At 37.0% G+C, this 21,714-nt stretch overlaps 1 pseudogene; it reads left to right on the forward strand.

The window, feature by feature from the left end:
* The first annotated feature begins 20,383 nt into the window (after positions 1-20,383).
* LOC134805729 (uncharacterized) lies at positions 20,384-21,160 on the forward strand (annotated as a pseudogene).
* The last annotated feature ends 554 nt before the right edge of the window (positions 21,161-21,714 follow it).

Below are 21,714 nucleotides of genomic sequence, written 5' to 3' on the forward strand. Positions count from 1 at the left end.
GCCTAACTTCACACTTAAAACGCTCTCTTTCTAATTATATAATGAAAACTGAGCCAGAATTATGCTACGTAAATACTTTACGCGAGTAAACGTGACGATGTTATCGAAAAATACGTGCGTTTCCAACGTGACATTTCTGTCAACTTTTAAACACAACAAATACACAGATTTTTCACGACTATCCATGTAATTTTCAACGTAATATGTATTAATTTATAACAGTACGTGAACTTCAAGCAAAACTTTAACGGATAAATCAATTAATAGCTCGAAAAAAGGCTGATTTAGTACAAAGGTAATGAGTTATACTTTACATCATATTTTCCTATTTCTACTGTTTAGTTCTACAGTTTTTGCTTTTAGACAAGAACTTCCAAAACCACATTTCCATAAAAACCTGGATGGCATCCTGCGCATGTACAAGAAGATCGTTCATCGTTCGTATGTATGTGGAAGTAACTTATAAATTAAGTCAATACAAGGAGCGGTAGAAAGGCATGTTGCTGTGTGCACATAACACATAGTAACACATACTTACCGCAAGACCTATTGTTTTTGAAATAATTCCTACGTATTTTTTATTAGGAAGTGTAATTATCTTAAATAAAATTAAACATACAAATGTTCTGTGAGTTTATTTATTTTTCTTTACTATAGATTATTTTCCGATGTTCAAGTTTTGCTGTGTGGTTATGTTATGGGTTTTCATGTCTCAGTTTAGCAACAGGAAATATAAAACTTTCTTTTAAAACTTTTGCTGGTGGTTCAAAATCTGAAAATTTAAATTAGGTTTAAACACATTCACTGCCAAGAACCCGCTGCGTGGATGAACCCACCGTTTTTGTATTGGAAATGGGACGCTTGGCACTGAAAGTGTTAAAATCGAGATCATTTACCATAAAATTTAGATCGCTATTAAGGTTGTAGGTACGCATGAGATAACGTTACTTAGCAGTAGGAGACCTATTTTAATACAGATTTCTTCTTAAGTTTGTACTATTTTCAACATAATAATCTTATTTATGTAGCCAAAAGTAGCATATATAATTGCAAATCTCACTTGCTGTTGATTCTGTGGCACATGCAACCTCTTTTCTAGATTGAGAAATCCACTGAGTGCTAAGTGAAAAGATTTTCCTAACTCAGAGTTGATTTGCTCTAAAGGGACCTTATTGGGCAGTGAGACCTCATATTTATTATCTGCTAGCTTTGTAGATTCCCTAAAAGGTTTTTCGCAATAGTCTTGCTCTGGTATTTTATCTAAGAAAATCTCAGGCACCTTTTCAGTTTCCCCAAATGCACTTGACAGGTCGCTTGGATTGCATTTTCTACAAAGCAAAGATATTACCTGTTTGGATTTTTTTCTTGCAGGTAGCTGCATTCGACCACCAATGATCACGCCAAATGATGTCTGCACTAGTGTAGGGCCTCATGGCGTAGTGGCGCATGCTAGTGAAGTACTCGAAGCTGCAGCACTCGAGGTTGTAAAGCTCGGTGCGGAAGTACTTGCACTGCCCGCAGTTACAATAGGCTGTTTGTTTGCTTGGTCTCCATTATTCTTCGTCTGCGTCAGAAGAATCTGAAAGAAGACACCAGCATCTAGCAGCAAATCCACATCACCACGCTTATTAAAATTCTCATCGGCTAGTTTGCAGTTAGTAGGCAAAGTCAGTGACTTGTTAATAGGAATCTGTGGCAACTTTGTTGTTATTTTATCAACAACCTTGCAATTGACATTTGTTTTGAATGGATAAACAGCAGAATGCACATCAAGGTTTATACATTTGTCAATCGCATGCTTGGCATTATAGATACCAGTTATTTTAGAACTAGTATTTTGCATCGGTAATCCCAATTTATCCACAATCTTCTGTGTAATGAACGATGCCTGTGAACAACCATCTAATAAAGCCTTGCAATATATAGCTAACCCTGACTTGGTAATTAGTTTCACACGAGCTGAAGGCAAGAGTATATGGGTTAGATTCGATGTTGCAGACAAGGTTACAGGAGTAGGAGACTCGTCTTGATGCAACAAGCTGTTATGCTGTAGCTTGCATACCTCACCGAAAATGAAATTTACATTTGTGCTTGTGTTGCGACAAACAGATTTTGCATAAATTGTTTGTTGAAGCGAACTCCATGCGTTTATGAATGGAAGCTAAATTAAAACTCGGGCAATTATATAATCTGTGTGCGCACTTACAGTATAAACACAGGATGGCTGACAAAGCTCTGCGAAGGCTCCTTCTGCATGTCAGTGTTTTCAAATGCTAGGGCACGGTTTTCAACGTATCCTAGGAATTCCTTTACCGTGGGCGACACATTGTTATTTCGCTCCACTTGAAATGCTCTGTAGGTAGGCAGGTCGATCTTCTTAAATAGGATGCAAATAATTACGGCATCCCACTTATCTACAGGCTCACCCAGGTTTTGCAGAGCAGCAAGATGCTGTTTGAAAACTGAAATAAAATTTCGTAAATTAGTGACATTAGATCGCGTGATTGTAGGCATATCTAGCAGTGTATTAATATGTTCTTGCGTAATTCGAACTTTATTATCGTATCGTTCCTTCAGTAAGCGCAGTGCTTCTGGGTAGGTGCTGTCTTCTAATGGAAGATTTTTTATTAAATCGAGCGGTTCATCACTTAAAAAACTTTTAAGATAATACAGCTTCTGCACTGCTGAAAAAGAAGTACACTTATCGATCATGGCTGTGAACATGTTTATAAATTCGTAATATTCTGTGTATTTACCTGTCAATGTTTTTATGACGACCCGAGGCAGTTTGAGGTTCTCCGACTTGACACTTACGCCATTTGCGCTGCTGCTGGTAGCGCTCACTTGAGGATTGTCCCTTAGGCGGATAACATTTATGATGCTATCTAACTGTGCTATTAATAAATTAAATTGTTCAAACACGAAACGGATTAATGGCGTCGTCGCGTTATCGCTGTGTGTTGAATCGCAGTGTTGCGTTCTCTCGGCGTTCACGTACGGCGCTGCGATTGGTCGAGGAACTCGAGGATTGCGCAGTGCTGCCGCCCGCACGAGCACGAAGGGATGCGTTCAGATTGCACGTTGACTACACGAGACGAATGTTTCTTGGACGCGCTGAGAACGCTAGTTGGTGCATCATAGCGTTTCATATGAATCTTGCGTTTTTCTTCGTATTGCGCCGCTCGGCTTTGCAAGACGGCGAAAGAAAAAACGATAATTATTTAATCTTTTTTTATTGCGCCGTTGGCGAGAAAACTGTTATATATTGCATTCTTTATCATTTATAATGCGCCGCTCAGCACTTCAATAAGTCGGCGCGATAAAGAATGATTTCTGACCTTCAATGTAGTAATGGTTATCCATTTGTGTCATTCAAATGCTTTATTAACGCGCGATGAAAAAGCTCCCGTGCGAATGGGGGCTTAGGCCTCACACTCACGAGCGCTTTTTTAACGTGCGTTAAAAAAGCGCTTGAATCTGTCTGCACGCTAAATCCAATTTAATAACCAAGGCTTAAAGTCGAAAATCCAACAACGCTTGGTAAAAAGCGCCAACGCCATCGTGTGAATAAATAAATACACATGTTTCCATTTGTGACAATCAAACGCTTTTTTAACGCGCGTTGAAAAAGCTCTCGTGAGAATGAGGCCTTAGGCCTACGGCAGCGAGGAAAATCTAGCCTATATTTGCCATTCATTTTGACATTGACATATTCACTCGCGTGTATGTAACCAAAGATAATTAAATCCAAGGCCCCAACGTTTTCTGTTCTCTTTGACGGCGCAGCAACTAGAATCATTTCTCTCTCCTCGCTCTTTTAAAAATACCGTTTGTCAAAAAAGGACAACCATACTGTTGACAAGATGGACTTCAAATCAAGGTGTTATCGTTTTAGGTAGAACCAGGTTGTGTATGTGTGCGTAAAAGCGTATATGTGTGCTCTTTTAGGGGTGTGAAAAGTCGATTTTAATCATGTAATATATCGATAAACGCTACACAGCACACAGCGGAACGAAATAGCGATTAACTGAAGCTTCAATATCTTCGTTAAACATACACATAATTGGCTAATGGATAATGAATATATTATAATGTAATAAAATAATTCAATTATTGCGGAACACATATTTTAGTAGGTATTTATGTATTTTAATTAAATATCTGAACTTTCCCTTGGTTCCCTGCTGGGGCGTGACGATAAAATTGTGATCTGATAACCACAAAAAAGAATAAAAGCGTTTTTGTTCACTTTAGGTATCGTTAAACCTTTGAAGTAAAATTAAAATTGCAAGAAATGTCGATAGTTTATCGATATGACTTTATCGACATGGCTACAGCAAGGTGGGCCACATTGTTAATCGTACACTAAACAAAAGTGGTAACAGTGACAGCTCGCTGAGGCGTCATCTAAGTATATTATATATCTATGATTAAATCACTACCACTACGTTTAAAATGACGTTATTGACGTTTTACTACCGGACATACCAACCTAAACAAAAGTATAATATGTCTATGTTTGAAAGCAAGTATGGTATGTGCTACCAAAATGCAACAGCAGTCATTTTAACTCGATAAGATTATTTCTATGCCTCAACGTTGGTAACACGTTCCTAATTTATCATACTATGGGGTGTCGATGGGCTCTATGTAACATTACTTTCTATGCATCTCGGTCTCGCATATTAGTGCAAGTGAGATGCATAGAAAGTAAATTACGTAGATGGCGTAGACGTGAGAAAATGGGTGAATTTTGATATTTAGTTCTTTAGGTGAAACCTAGAGGCGCTGTACAAAACTCCCATATAACTCTTGCTCTGTTTTTTAGTATACTTAGAAAGGGACAGCATCGTTTGGAGTGGAGTGAAGTTAGGCACATTAGACCGTAAAGAAACGTAAAACGTGACATACGGCACGTTTATTCACTGAAAGTAAGTGAGAAATACTCTGCCAAGTCATGGTAGAGGCTCTGCTAGTTCGAACACATGTTTGTCGATATCCACGTTATCGGGAACCGGTACTCGCCGCAGCTCGAGTCGTTGTGTGGCCACGAGACACGCGCCGCCCTGCTTGCGCCCGTCCGCTCGATCGCACCTTACAATGCTGTAACCAGGCGGTATTATTTCCGCATCATAAATGGATTGGTTTAAACCTGTTTCAGTGATTGCAATTATGTCGGCGTCTAAAGACTCCACCCCCATAGAAAACTCGTCTAATTTTGTTCTTAGGCCTCTGACGTTTTGATAGTATATATCAATAGTGCAGTTATTCTTGGGTTCGATTTTTCTGGGGGCGACGAAACCAAACCCATTCGCAGAACTCGATATTTACTGGCCAGTTTTCCTGTTGAGATAAAACTTCATATTTGCTTTCCGGAACTCCTATAATAAAGGAGGCATAGTCCCTTTCCGTTCGTTGTTTTATTTTTTCCACTTTAACCGATACGTCAGCTCCACAAATACTTTTCACATAGTTTTCCAAGCTTTTTTCTTCTGTGTCCTTCTGCAATCGCCAAACATGTAGATACTTCTTTTTTTCCATACCTCTTATGTCATTCACGGTAGTACTTCCTCCTCTTTTCACTTCGCTGTTAGGGTATCTACTTCTTTTGTGCTTTACCGTTATCCAGTCTCCATCCTCTTCTTTTCCCTGTGCCGCCTTCTGAAGTTCATTTCTCGGGTTTACTTGAGACGCGTTCGAGATCTGATTTTCCTTACTGGTACCTAAACTAGCGGGTTTCGTGGCCCCACACTGTGTTTGAGTATTAATATTCAGATTATTATTTTTCTTGGCTGCTTCCACAAATGACAGTGTTGACGTTGATGGCGATAATTGCAGTTGACTTTCTTTTAATTGTGATGCTTCATTTTCACCGACCTTTTCCGACATGGGTACCATGGGTACCGATGGCGATGACACGGGGCTTTTTATCTTACTTAGAAGCCTATTCTCTCTTTTTTGTGTAGAACTGCTTAGATTAAGACGTTTTTGTAACAGCTCATTATTTTCGAGAAGAATATTCATTTGTTTTTCTAATATATCCACTTTATTTGCTTTTTCTTGAACTACCTCCATTATTTTTCTTAATTCTTTCAATTCATTTTCTGTTGAGATAAATCTGTTTTGAAGCTCGGAATACTGCTTACTGATCCCATCCATTCGCGATAGTATTTCTACACAGAAATCCTTCCTTCCTTCCTTTCAAATATTTGACTTAACATATACATATAATTAAAATAATATAATAATAATTAATATATAATTAAAAAAAATTTGGTTAACATATGACAGATTAATAGGTACTTAAAATTATTCTGGTCTATATTCTAAATGTAATTACAATATTTAGTTTTCAGTTTCCTGTTACGTATTTCTACTTTGTTATTAAATTACAATAAACACCTTGGTGTCATTTATTATTTTGCTTACTCTGCTATTGAATATCCTAAAGGTTACATGACTATATTTATCTTATAGCTAAAAGTGCGGTATTGACATTTAGTATGTGCCTTACTTATAATTATTCCTATGTAACATTAGATTTAATACTGTAAACAATACGTCGCTTGCTTTCTTATGTTCTAATAAGGAAGATGGAGATCCTTTTTTGGATTCTGTCGGCTTGGTAAGTTTAAATGTGATCAGTTTTAAATTGCATTTTATAAAATAAGAAAAGTGGATTGTTAGATTATTAGATCAGTTCTGTCGCTTGCTTCGCGGATTTGTGTCGGTCGATCAGGGAACTTGCAATTACGTTTGAATTTGACTTGTGTGTTTGTGTGAGTTTCTCGTGTCTGGTGTGCCGAAGAGGTGAGTTTTAATAGTAATAGTGCTTTGTTCTGTTTTGGTGTACAATGTTTTCTTTTCCTGATACTAATATTTTAAAATTTTGACCTTGGTCTTGAAATACTGTGTAGGGTTCCGTGTATACTGGGTCCATGTTATCTCTATCTTCCTTTTTTTTTATTAATATTAAGTCTCCTACTTTTTATTTTATATATTTTTTTAATATTTTTGTTTTTCAAGTTGTTTTGTCTTAATTAAATTATGTCTAGCGTCCTCCTGGGACTTTTGCAATCTATACTTAAGTTCTATAGAATAAGAGTTAAAATTATAAATTTGGTCTATTTGTTATATAAAATTACGGTTTAGTGTAAACTGATATTTTTAGATGCCGAAAAGTATGATTATTTGAAAATTTGTTATATAATTTTGATACTATGTCATTGGCAATGTAATGGTTGCATTAATATGTGTGTGTTGTTTTTATTTTTGTGCTGTATGACTGGGTTTTTTTTTTTTACAAGATGTTCTTACTTATTGGTAATATTTGTAACCTGATTTTGAATAACAGTATATGGCTCTTTTATACATTGGGTAATAATAACTATGTGGTTAAAAGGATTTTTCTACATTGATGACGAAAAACTCGTATTGTAGCATAATATACCTAATACTTATCATATAATTTTTCGAGTGAAATAAGTTTTGTTTTCTTTTATTTATTTATATATATGTTTTTTTTTATTACATTGACCTGTTGTAGGTATGGCAAGTAGGTTGTTAGGTATCTTTGCGAATTCTCTTCGACATGTTAACTGGTCATTAACTCACTAATTTATTATTACATTTTGGACACAATACAACGTGTATTGTATTTACATTTTATATATAAAGTATTTTATGTGATTTAATTGTGTTTTTTTTTTATTTACTTAACTTATTTTTAATTAAGTATGTATTTTTATTTTTATTTAATTGATTTGTTTATTGTTATCACTGTAATTGTAGGTATTTATTTAATGTTGGTATTACGTTTATTTTTTTTTTATAATTAATATTCTTTGTCTTAATTTAGTTTTATTCATAAATATATTTAGTACATAATTTATTATATTATTTATTTATTTTCTTTTCATTTAAATTTATTTATTTATTTGGGTAAAAATCATTTATTTCCTTTTCTGTTTTGATTGATAGTTGTTTTTAGGGTTCCGTACCCAAAGGGTAAACGGGACCCTATTACTAAGACTTCGCTGTCCGTCCGTCCGTCCGTCCGTCCGTCCGTCCGTCCGTCCGTCCGTCCGTCCGTCCGTCCGTCCGTCCGTCTGTCACCAGGCTGTATCTCACGAACCGTGATAGCTAGACAGTTGAAATTTTCACAGATGATGTATTTCTGTTGCCGCTATAACAACAAATACTAAAAACAGAATAAAATAAAGATTTAAATGGGGCTCCCATACAACAAACGTGATTTTTGACCAAAGTTAAGCAACGTCGGGAGTGGTCAGTACTTGGATGGGTGACCGTTTTTTTTTTTGCTTTTTTTTTTTGTTTTTTTTTTTTATATGGTACGGAACCCTTCGTGCGCGAGTCCGACTCGCACTTGCCCGATTTTTTATTTAGTATAATGCTATATTTGATTTTTATATGTAAGTATATATTTTTTTTACAGGCTGTTTTTTTAACACATGTTTATATTAATAAACATATTATGTGTCCAAGGACCTTCATGCAAGGTAACTCGACCGTATCATGATGTCTCAAGGATTTAGTGCTTGTAAAAAAATGCTATTTTAATGTGTTATAGTGTCTATTATTTTCCCTGGGGTTTTCATTTATTATTTTCAGAATTCTTGCTCGTGATTTGTGGAAAATTTGTTTATTATTGTAATAATTGATCGCCAATGAGCCATTTTGTAATGTCTGCATTGTGACCTAATAATGTAAGCTGACTTTGTGATACCTGTCACCTGTCTTTTAAAAAGTACACAGCGCCTTTTAATAGCGCTCTCGGTCGGCCGACCTTTTTTACATACAACATATTTATTAAGGATACAAAATTTTATTATTTATTATAGCGCGCTAATACATATTACGCGTAATATGTATTGCCACACAGTTGTTTTCACACATCGGAACAACAAAAAACCTTTCCGTGTGCCCAAGGACCGCTGCAATTGAGAGCTCGCTCGAATTGTTTAGGTTTCAAGGGTTATTGCCTGGTTGTATCCTGGTGTACCTTGCTTACATTATTTATTTTCACGAGCTACCCCGTTTTGAAAGGAAATCATCATTTTGAAAACTTAAAGCATATAAGAGTCACAATACCTTTTAGTTGATCAGACTAATCGTTGGTTGCAACACTTATCTGTTTTAGCTCTTTCAATGTGATGTTTATATATTTCCTTCCCTTTTATTTTGTTTATTTGTCTTTCATTATATTTATTTGATACCTACTTGATTTTCATATTATATGTTGTAAATAATTTTCAGTTTAAAACTCTAATAATGCGTCAAATGTATGAACTGTTTATGGTTATTTTTTTTTTCCTTCAATTTATGTACTTGAAAATTTGAGATGACATGGCATGTGTTGCATGTACATCCGTATTTGTTGACGTGTGACGAGAACGCGTGACGCGGCCTTCACAAGTCTGGTGCATTCCATTAATCGTATGTTTAAGTAGATTAGCAGTTAGTGTTGATATGTATTACTTTGTATGTTTTGTTGGCAATTTCTTGGATGTGAGTATTGATGTTCTAATTTAATTTTTGTATTATTCATTATATTCGAATATTATAAGGATATGAGAGTGGTGAGCTGATGGCATTTTCTTATTTTTATGCAATAATTAATTAGTATAGTAGTAGATTCGTGGCTTGAATATTATTGATATATATAAATGTAAGTTAATGTAAGTTTGTTATTTATTTACTTTAGATTAAAAAAAAACAAAATATTTACTCAGATTGGCTATACATTTTGATTGACGATTGCCATGACATGTCATAATAATAAGTTATACTGTTAAAAAAAATGATTTCAAATTTTTAAATTGAATAGATAATAATAATAATTAAAAAGAAATAGTCAGAATAGATAGAAATAGATGGAATAGAATTTGCATTAAAGGTACTAAAGTATGTATGTATGTAAGTTGAAATAATTTGACCTAAAATAATAATGATATTCTGTGTAAAAATAATGTGTTGACTTGTAAAATACTTCTACTTTACCAATAAAAGTTTGATTGAATGATTGTAATAGTAAAATTATTAGATTGATTTTTTTTTTTTTAATACGAAATTAAATTGTAACTGGATATGAAGGCATTTGCGAACATATATTAAATATGTTACCTATTGAAAACGAAATGGTGTAAAAGCTAAATTTTTGAACGTTAAATTGGATAATAATTTGAAAAGACCATAAGCGATGTTGTTTAATGTGTGGAATAGGTAGTAGATTCTAGTGTTTGTCAGTTAGTCAAAGTTAATGTTAGGTTAGTTTGTTAGTGGTTTTGTCTTTATGTTGGGAAATGGGTTTCGTTTGGAAATGTTAGGTTAGTTTGTTAGTATTAGTGTTAGTGGTGGGTGGTGGGTTAGTGGGTTATTTTGTTTTGAAACGAATCTAAATAATGATATTATGATGTTAAATGTTAGTGTTATTGTTAGTTATGGGTGGTGGTGGGTTAGTGGTTTGTTTTGTTTTAAACGAAGCTAAATAATGTTATTATGTCGTCAATGTGAGTGTTATTGTTGAGGTGGTTTTTTTTTATATTGTGGTCTTTAAGATATATAATATAAGTTAATTGCAAAGATGGAAATAATGGAATGCACCCCCGTGTTAGTTATTTAATGTTGCTGATTGTTTTTTTTTTTGAGTTAACTTTTTGAGGTATGTTGTTTGTTTAAATTTTGTTTATTTGTTTTAATTAACGAATGATGCACTGGTTGAAATTAGTCGTCGAAGGAGAGCGTTGGTGACATGCTGCTCGTCGTTTCCGCTTCGGTCTTCGAGATATCTTGTATCAAGTAGGGTCGATGTCGTCTTGAGGTGCCGTTTGCTCGTCGATTCGAGGTGTTGGTTCTTCTTCGTCTGATTCGCTGCCGGTTTCGTCCAGTTGATATATTTCTCTTGCTGCTTTGATGAATTCGCCTTTGTCGTCTGCCATGTTGATCCACTCACATGTGCGTCCACCGTCCTATAAGTTTGTTACTAGGCCACTGGCAGTGAATGCATTAATAGCACTCGACACAATAAACTTAATATAAAATAATAATAAAGAGTATACACACGCACTCAACACTTTCAACTTTTTAGCAATTAACACATTAAATTGTTTACATTATTTTAGACACTTACAGCATCAGATGTCGACAGTAGTTTAATCACGCTAGGACATACAAAATTGGATTTTAGCACTGCACAACACAGACACTTCTAGCACAAGTAGGGTTTGCATGACGGATCCGAAATGTATGCGAATATCCGCGGATCCGGATCCAGATCCGGATAATTTCATACATTTCGGATCCGGATTGCAAACCCTAAGCACAAGAAAACCGCAAAAACACATAGAGTTTGCACACCGACATACAAATTTACTTCGAGCATAAGATACTTGCACTATCACTTTAATTTAAAAAACACGAATTCAATAAAAAATAGAGAAAAATATTTTAATAGAGTTTCAATTGGATTGACTGTTAAATAATGTGATTTGGTAGTTAGGGCTAAAGACCCATGACATCCTCTTCCCGTTCCGGTACCTATCTTATCCATTTACGGTCATACATACTTGGTATCTCTTTGTTTGCAACTCGTATCGATATTATAAAACAATTGTTTGGTATTATTTGAAGTCTCTACCAGCATCTCTATTATATTCCTTGCGTCCCGGCGTGGTGAAAGTAGCCGCGCCGCGTACCCTTTTTTTTGCATTTATTGTAACTGCACATGTTGTGATGGGCTAAGACCCTTTAAGCGGTGACCGCTTTGACTTTTGCGGGGCTTTGTATTTTGATTCGTTTGTTTGAGCCGACTCTCTTCCGTATTTTGCTCGCCTTTTACAACCCTTTACAATCGCCCAATATGCCTCACACTCGTTGTACATTGAGATCAGTGGGTTCCGTAAGAGGTCCCTTCTTTCCCTTGTTGCAGCCACCTTCAGGCATAAGCTTATTTCTTACTCAATGACCTCTATCCTAACCCAGTCAAGTACTAAAGGTAGGAATAAAATAAGGTTGCCGCTATACACGCACATGAGACCGCCACTACAGTATCTAAAGTAACAACTTCCACCAACCAAACTTGTGCGAAAGAAAATAATTTGTGTACTGAACCCACCGAGCTTGTCCCAGATATGCATCATCCCTCGTGCCTCGTGAGAGCCCTATAAATCGTTAATTTAGAATAAAATTGGGATGGTATAGTAACGACGAAATTAACATAGAGTTCGTTTATTAACCTGCGTCTTTCGGTAGACTAATAGTTGCCTGTTTTTGGGCAAGGGTAAAGATAGTTATCTACATTTGCTCGTTGAAAGACAGCATACTATAGGTGCTCAACATAGTTCAACCACTGCTTCTACTACCTGCTTAAAACAAACATCTGCAATTATGCAGACTCGAACCACATGAACACGTTATTTAGAGGTAAAATGGAAAGCTCTCACCAGGTAACTTGTACTCTTGTCTTGACTTCGCTGAGGTTTAACTTCGGCGTATGCGCAGGGATTTTACACATTTTAAAATCCATATACGTCAAACCGGCATTTCTCGGGATAAGATATTTTAATAGAATCGAAACCGAAACAAACGAAACCCGCGCGGTCAGTTAAATAAAAAAAGAAACACGGTCCGGCCCGCACATCTGGCGACAAAATGGTATTGCACCGTACACCATTGAAAAACCTTCCTGGGACGCGTCCGACCTCGGTGACGGTCAAAACAAAACTCCCGTACATTGTTAATGTGTTTATTGTAAATAAATTCTTGATTGTTAAGAGATATAAAATAATTGTATGAGGCCATACGCCTTGTGTAGAATGGCCCGAGCATTAACCGGAATGGGGACATTCCTACAACAGAATGGCCGTCTGTTAGCAACACTGGCGATCTTTAAAAATAAAACAAATAAAATGTGGGTAAGAATTGATTTTTAATAAAAAAATAACAGGCGGTTATTCTAGAGAGGCAAGATGATCGAGATGTAACGGCTGGTTCTTTGTTAAAATAATATAAGTTTAATTAATTGGAAAAGCAGAATACATTGATTTACAAATCAAAGGCTGTATATATTTCTGGAAGCAGATGACCTTTAATACTATGTTCGTTCTAAATGATCAACTTATCGATAAATGAATAGGGCTGTGAAAACAAAACATCGATGAACTTTATAAATGTTTTATTTAATGTGTGACCGGTAGTCGGACTCGTATATAGGTATGTTATTATTAGTACTCACTTTGTTACGCAGTCGATAAACTGGTGTTTAAGGCACAGGTCTTTCGTTACTGGGTGGTCTAGTATCAGTGTCTTCATTATGTCTTCGACGTTTGACGTTATTTTCAATGTCGCCAGTGGACATTAAAAGCATTCGTCTGGACTGCTTCTTAATGTATCACAATCACAGCCAAACCACAACACAATTATCCAATATTTCTTATAGCATATGAGATTTGCACTTTATTCACTCGTAAATAGAATAATAGTCTATCGAATATTATTTACACCGACTGCACTAGATAAACTAATCATAATTCTAGTACGGCTATCAGGTCATCGGGTATCAGGTCGAATAGATCTGATAACCGCACTAGGTGAAAAAATTTCCTTCCCTTTCGGTATGAGATACAATTGACCCGATAGGCTTTTATTATACCAATGTGCAATATTCAGAGAGACAATTCTAAATATATATTTGTCTCGTGTCTACTCCTTTGGAAATAGAAGATAGCTGTCCCGTACCAACGGTAGGAATAGTACTTTAAGTTACCGCCCCGCGGGATAGTTCATCATCGGATCTTACAGACCTGATACCGCAATGAACGTGTTAACAGTATCGATTACACATCAAACTAACTTAAGATCACTTCGATTTAAATGGATTATGAGAATGAAGAGAAATGGAGACAAAATGATCTCGCCTCAATTTCATTTCGCCACCCTTCCATCGAGTTGACATCACTGACTTCGTGGGAACCAGCGGTAACTTCCATTATATTCCGGTTTCCGGATTCTTGGACCACAGAATATCGTTAGAAGCAAGAAGAGATAATTATAAAGAGCGTGACATGGCCCATCGTGACGCCAAGCATCAAGCAACGCTCTATGGCAAGAGGATCCTGATTAATCCTGATGTGGCACGCAGCAAACCTAGCGACGGACTACTCTACTCAGCGCCCCCTACTAATCGTCGCCCTCTACGCTCGCCTTGTCGGCTGTGAGCATTTTCGCTCGCCACAATGGCTCTGAGCACCATGGCTGCACTCTTCATACGTCCGCCCAGACGAAGAAGACATTCGGCACGTCTCCGTTTTCATCCAAGAACGACAAGTTTAAGGAAAAGACAACGGGAAAGACTGTCCCAACGCAAAAGGAGCATATTCAAGAGAATTCACGCCATATTGCAAATAAATTAAAAGAAGTCATGTCACCAGCTAATATTATAATGACACTAATTGTTTTCAAGCCACACTCAGAAATGCACGTAAGCAGAATGCGCGATACTCGACGCGCGCGGGAATTATTAACGCAGCACGGACCGGAATGCATTCTATCAGCGTTATTTTTCTAGTTCACGAACGCGGAGTTATAATCGTTATGGAAATAGAGTTACAAGTGTGTCCTGTTCAGAACCTCTGCGTCGAAGGACCTGGTCGTCAACCGTATCGGTTGACTAAGGGGGGAGTACTATGGCGGTCAGCAAAATATAATCAGCGCGTGTCGATAGCTTAGTATAGATTAGAGCACGCGCTGATTCAGTTGAGATATTGTATGTGTCGCCGCAGATTAGAGATGTGATGTAAAGATAACAGGATGTATAAAACGCTTAGGTATGATTGAATAAATTAGTCTAAGATTGCCAGTCAACGGTGTCTTTACTCAATCAACCCACCCATACAACCATTTCCAGTCGCCGTTACGACGCGGTGTTGACACATCTTGTGTCGACACCATCTGTTTCGGTCACAATTCCAGTCGCAGAGTCGTCGCCGTGTCGACACAGTTACCAGAAATGGGGAAGGGTCGACACATGACACAAAGTGACATAAAGTGTGGTCGCCGTGTGCACACATTGTTTCGGGTTTGCGACTACTTTATGCCAAAATCATTCGTTCATTCGTTCATTTTGTTCCTGTCAAATGGAAACTGTCAGATGGAAAAATACTTAAATAAAAATAAGTGACATTAATACGCCATCTCTTAAACGGATTACAAGACGTAATTATATATTGTTTGCATTTATATTACAATATGACTTAAATTATTATGGGGAATTAAACTGCTCGAGTGATTTGATAAACTAAGTGTAATATAATCAACGCGCCACCACATTGTTTTAGTTTAGCCGGAAATGAAATTGTTTACTTCTCAGTGCCTGTGTTCATAACTATATTATTTGAAGCATTTTTAGTACTTCGATGCGTATACTATACTTAAATAACAGAAATAACGCTTTACATACTACGAAACTTGTTAATTATGATGTATAAATATGGTTCAAGGCTGAGAAATATTGCAGTCACAAATGTTTCGACTTTGTGTCGACTCTGTGTTGACACATGACACGCGCTGTCAAAAGTAATAACAAAGTTACTGGTATGTTACTGGATTTGCAAAATGGCTCCTTGTGTTGATTTGTTTTCAGATATTCTCAAAGTGTAAAAATGCCGTGGTCAGAGATGGGCATTAATCGATTAACTGTTTATTCGACTAATTAATGGAATAAAAAAAGTTAATTCTCAAATTTTAATCGCGATTAGTTTAGTCGACCTAACATAGATTGAAATTGAATTAATCTGAATATTAATCGAATAAATTATCGATTAAATCTCGATTGAAAGTTGACAGGGGGCCATTTTTGTACGTAAAAATAATAGAAATGTCTTGCATGCAGATGGTAGCAAAACACTTTGTCATAAAAGTCGAGATGGGTGTCGATATATAGGTTTTAGGGAGTGCCGATTTCGAAAATAATGACCATTTTGGAATCCGAAATGGCGGCCATGCACTGTGTCATAAAAGTCGTCATGGGTGTCGTTTTATACGTTTTAGGGGGCCCCAATTTTGAAAAAGATGACCATTTTGGAATCCAAAATGGCGGCCATGCACTATGCCATAAAAGTCGTCATGGGTGTCGTTTTATAGGTTTTAGGGGGCGCAGATTTCGAAAATGATAACCATTTTGGATTCCAAGATGGCGGCCATGCACTATGTCATAAAAGTCGTCATGGATGTCGTTTTATAGGTTTTAGGGGGCCCCGATTTAGAAAATGATAACCATTTTGAAATCCAAAATGGCGGCCATGCACTATGTCATAAAAGTCGTCATGGGTGTCGTTTTATAGGTTTTGGGGGGCGCAGATTTAGAAAATGATAACCATTTTGTATTCCAAAATGGCGGCCATGCACTATGTCATAAAAGTCGTCATGGGTGTCGTTTTATAGGTTTTAGGGGGCGCAGATTTCGAAAATGATGACCATTTTGGATTCCAAGATGGCGGCCAGGCACTATGTCATAAAAGTCGTCATGTATGTCGTTTTATAGGTTATAGGGGGCCCCGCTTTCGAAAATGATGACCATTTTGGAATCCAAAATGGCGGCCATGCACTGTCATAAAAGTCGTCATGGGTGTCGTTTTATAGGTTTTGGGGGGCGTAGATTTCGAAAATGATGACTATTTTGGATTCCACTTTTATGACAAAATACGTAGCCGCCATCTTGGATTATAAAATGATCATCGTTTTCGAATTCTGCACTCCCTAAAACCTATAAATCGACATCCGTGACGACGCAAGTTATCTTTATTTTCAGATCTAACAAATTGCTACAGAATACAAAGGACAAAAAAGAAGCGAGGAGGTAATGAAACATGCAAAAATACAGATGATTCCTCGACGCAATTGGGTGATTCTTAAATTGTGTCCAGATTTTTTTTGTCATAAAAGTTTATATTTTTCACATATTACTAAATCTATGGCAAAAGTTATAATATTGCAATGGATTCCATCGCATGTAGGTATAAGTGGCAATGAGACAGCTGATGCATTAGCAAAACAGGCATGCAGCGATGGCATTGAATTTCACTTGAAACATTATATGGGGGCAATAATGACTGTTTACATTTAGTCAAATTAAAGTGTCGCGAATTGTGGAAGGAATATTTCGACGAGAGATCTAGGGACAAAGGTATTTGGTATAAGACAATACAGCCACAACCCTTTAATTCTCCTTGGATTGATAATAGTGTGTTGTGTAGGCAGGATCTAGTTTTATTATTGAGATTGCGCTCTGGACACATTCCATTGAATAAGTTCGCCTACCTCATGCGTAAAGTGAATTCGGAATTATGCACCTTATGTAATCGCGTCGAGGATGTGTATCATATTTTAATGGAGTGTGTCCGAAATGAGCGACTTAGAAGACAGATATTTCATGACAATGACAGTTCCATTGGGTTATGTAATACCTACCTTTCGAACCCCATGTCTGAGGTTGTTGAAAAGGTACTAAATATTGTTAAGTGCGGTCTGAGGGACAGAAATGTGTGATGTAATTAAACTAGATGTAGCTATTTACTTTCTTTTAACTTTGTTAATTAAGTCTGTTTTTTATGGGGTGACATATTCGTTCAATCGAAAAAGCCCCTTAATAAAGGAAAAAAAAAAAAGTTCCGTGACATTTCGACCTTGTAATTTTTTAAGTAAATGTTTTTGTTTATCTATGAGGATCTCACTAGAATAGTATAATCAAGGTATGTTTATATTTGATGAATGAAATAGTAACGCAAAAAAAAAAAATATTTGTGTCTTATATTCCTGCCGAAGACTTTTATTTTACCTTTTCCTTCTACACAAGTTTGGCCAAGTAATAAGAATTTAGGGCACTCAATTTTATTTTCACTTCTACAACAGTAAAGCTACGAGGCCATGTTTTGGTATCGTTTTCGTATAAATTCGCAGTACCAAATTTAGTTAAGGTATCACATTGACACCATTCCGAAGTAAAAACATATAAACTTATTAAAATACTTTCTTTTAAACTCCTCTTCACGCTTAAACTGCTGAACAGTTTTAATTTAAATTTGGTACACATATATTTTGAGTCCCGAGACAGGATATAATAAGTTATCTCAAAAATCACCCTTTAAAGGTGTGAAATGAGGTGTAGGGGGGAATTCAGAATTGACTTCTTGAAGTTAATACTGTTTAAGTTTAGGTTTGAAGTCATGTTTTTTCATCATTTTTAACTAAATCAAAGATGTAGACCATCCCAAATTTCATATAAATCGGTTCAGCGGTTATTGATTTCCCGTACAAATTTCCACGCCACTTTTCACACCTTCAAAAGATGATTTTGGTTATAAGATCTATCCTATGTCCTGTTCCGGGACGCAAACTATTTCTATACCAAATTTCAACGAAATCGGTTCAGCGGTTAAGCGTCAAGAAGAGTTTCAAAAAAACCGGCCAAGTGCGAGTCGGACTCGCGTATTAAGGGTTCCGTACATTAAGTCCGACTCGCGCTTGACTGCACATTTCTAATAGGTTTTCCTGTCATCTATAGGTAAAGAACTATTTTGTGTATTCAGACGGACATACATACAGACGCACGAGTGATCCTATAAGGGTTCCGTTTTTTCCTTTTGAGGTACGGAACCCTAAAAAGATTTATTTTTATTTTGTGGAATGGTGTCAATGTGATATCTTAAATGGATTCAGCAGCCCAGATTTATACGAAAACGATACCAAACACGGCCTAGCACCTTCACTGATATAGATATATCAAGATAAAATTGAGAGCCCTAAATAAACTTTCAAGAGCGGATATCTCAAAAACTATTCAACATATCGAAAAAATTGACGGAATAAACTTGTAACAAATTAAATTACCTTTCATTTTGTATAAGTGGCCATGTCGCTGAGATGCATAATTTAGATATAATCGAAAAACGGGAAAATGGGACCTTCAAAGCCCCCTCTCTCCCCCCCGCTCAAGGGCTACGGCCGGGGACTTTTGATATGTTCACCTCCTAACTTGTCAAACCGAGTTACGGAGTCAAAAATTGTGTTCCGAGCATTTCCCTCTACAACTTTTGGAGCATTCGTTGCCTGACCTAAGTAACTTATTGAATTTCTTTAAAAACTTTTCTGTAAAAGGTTGACGGGTGTTGGGTGTTTATATGGTTTCGGTCGATTATTATCATTTGCATTGCCCATGATGACTTACTAGAATTACGAGCACACGAGACACTAATAGTAGTTTGACAAACCTTGGTTTTCAAGAGGTATTTTATATTGACATTTGCTGTCACAAATTTGCTGTCAGATTTAGTCGCAAACCGCACGCAAAGTGCACACAAATGTGTCGACACCTTGTTACGGAAAAGTGTAGACACGGCGACGACACTTTGTTTCGAAACAATTCTAGACACATTGTGTGGACTCTGTTACGACACATCTGACATTTAGTTACCACTTTGTGATTCTGCGACTGGAATGGTTATATGGGCAGTTCCTCTAAAACTAACATCATTTTAATAGGTAACAATCCTAAAAATGTAATGGTTTCTGAATCAAACTATATAGTATATACCTACAACATAAATTGCCAATGTTGGTTAATTAATTATTATTTTTTAGGAATCGAACTTTGTTAAAAACGTTAAATTTTAATGGCAATATGTCGGCGCATGTTTGAAAACATTTTTTATATATTTCAAATGAAGCTTTCTCAAAAATAAGTGGAAATATTGTCATTACGTTCGTAATAATAGGCTGCGAAACACCGTGTTGCGCGCGCTAAAGCGCGTCACAACCAAATCAACTTACTGCAGTCATTTAATCTTTGGCCACAATAACTCCAATTATATTGCACTTAGCTCAGCACAAGCATGCAGAATACAAGGAAGGCACGGAGCGACTCAGCCTCCTCGTCTCAAAGCTAGCACACGACTGCCGGCCACGCCTTTTTCGAACTACATACGCACGAAATGTTGAAAAATATTCGATTTCTTAAAAAAAAATGATTGATTAACATTATTCTACGTTGCATTGGTAGTGTCGATTAAAACATTTATTTTAGTTTAAAAATAACTTTAATCGAATGAACCGTTTAGTAGAAATAGGCAAAGTTAATCGCAAAACGGCCTATCGTAATGTTCCTTTTTTGGAAAAATTATAAGTCACAGGAAAAAAGTCAAACGTTACAAATGTTGCACATAAAACGTAGATTCATATATATTTTTTTCATATTTTTTTGTTGAACCGTTAAGAAGATATATACTCTAGAAAGTGAGAGTTTACGGCCAAAAACGGCGCCTAGCGCCTTAAAGAGGAATTTAGGATCATGCAGGAAATGGGTATCTTGATGTGTATTTGTACACACCTATACGTAGTTATAGGGCGCTTGCGCCGATTGCTTGACCAGTATTAAACTAGCTTGCGAACTAGACGGTTGTTTCACTCATATATGTCAGTGTCGAACGAGGATTCTTAAGTACCCGCGCGAAGTGAAAAAAAAATGGCGTTTTTTGGAAATTTAACGAATTTCGATCACAAAACAGGCGAATGGCAGATATTTCACAGCAAAATAAAGCAATTCTTTGTGGTGAATAAAATTGTGGATTAAGAGGACAAGCGCGCCCTTTTATTCACTCACTTAACGGACGAAACCTACCGCTTGTTACGTAACTTGGCTCATCCAAAGGAATTAGAGGAGCTCGAGTTCAAGGAGCTAGTGAAATTACTCGACGGCCACTTCAAGAAAAAGCAGTGTACGTACACTGATAAGGCCAAGTTTTATGCTGCGACGAGAGTACCAAGCGAGACTTTAGGGGACTGGGCGGCGCGATTAAGAGGATTGGCAACTTATTGCAATTTTGGCGCGGCTCTGGAAGCGAATTTAGCAGATCGTTTCATCCTAGGCTTGGGCTCGGGGCCCGAGCGTGATAAATTATTTGAAAAAACGGCTACCCTCTCGATGGCGGAGGCTCTGGAGATTGCAGAGAAAGCAGCGGTCGCTAGGGAAGCGAAGACGGAGATGGCGGCAACTGTCAAAGAAGAGCCCGTATTTTATGGGGCTAGTGGAAATCCACGCCTCGGCCGTGCCCATTTCGGCAAAAGGGCATCGCGGGCATCGCGGCGGTAGCAACAGCGGTGGCGTGAACCGGCCGGCCGGAGGCGAGCAGCGGCAGCGAGATGATTCCCGATGTGCCATTTGTGGAATGAGAAACCATGATGTAGATAGTTGCCGTTACAAGCATTATCGATGCCAGAAATATGGAGTTATAGGACATTTAAAAAAAGTATGTAAAAGCAAAATTTCGCGAGTGAACTGCATCGCCACTGAACTGGAGGAAAACGTGACCGATGGAGCTGAGCAGTGTTGTAGGGAGTGCTAAAACTTTAATTTAAGGTACGTGCCTAATATTAAACCAATTACCTTAGATGTGATTTTAGATGGTAAAAATTTAACCATGGAACTAGACTGCGGTTCAGGAGTGTGCGTCATTTCAAATAGTTTGTATTACGAGATGTTTTCTGAGTACCAGTTACAAAAATGTGACCTCAAAATGTGACACCGGCCATCGAATCTCGCCACTCGGCTGTTTCCAAATAGGGGTTACTTACAACAGTAGAACCGAGAAAATTTATATATTTGTTGTAATTAACGGTGCCCCCCCTTGCTTGGTCGAGATTTTA

Source organism: Cydia splendana, unplaced genomic scaffold, assembly GCF_910591565.1.
Source record: "Cydia splendana unplaced genomic scaffold, ilCydSple1.2 scaffold_50_ctg1, whole genome shotgun sequence".
Lineage (NCBI taxonomy): Eukaryota > Metazoa > Arthropoda > Insecta > Lepidoptera > Tortricidae > Cydia > Cydia splendana.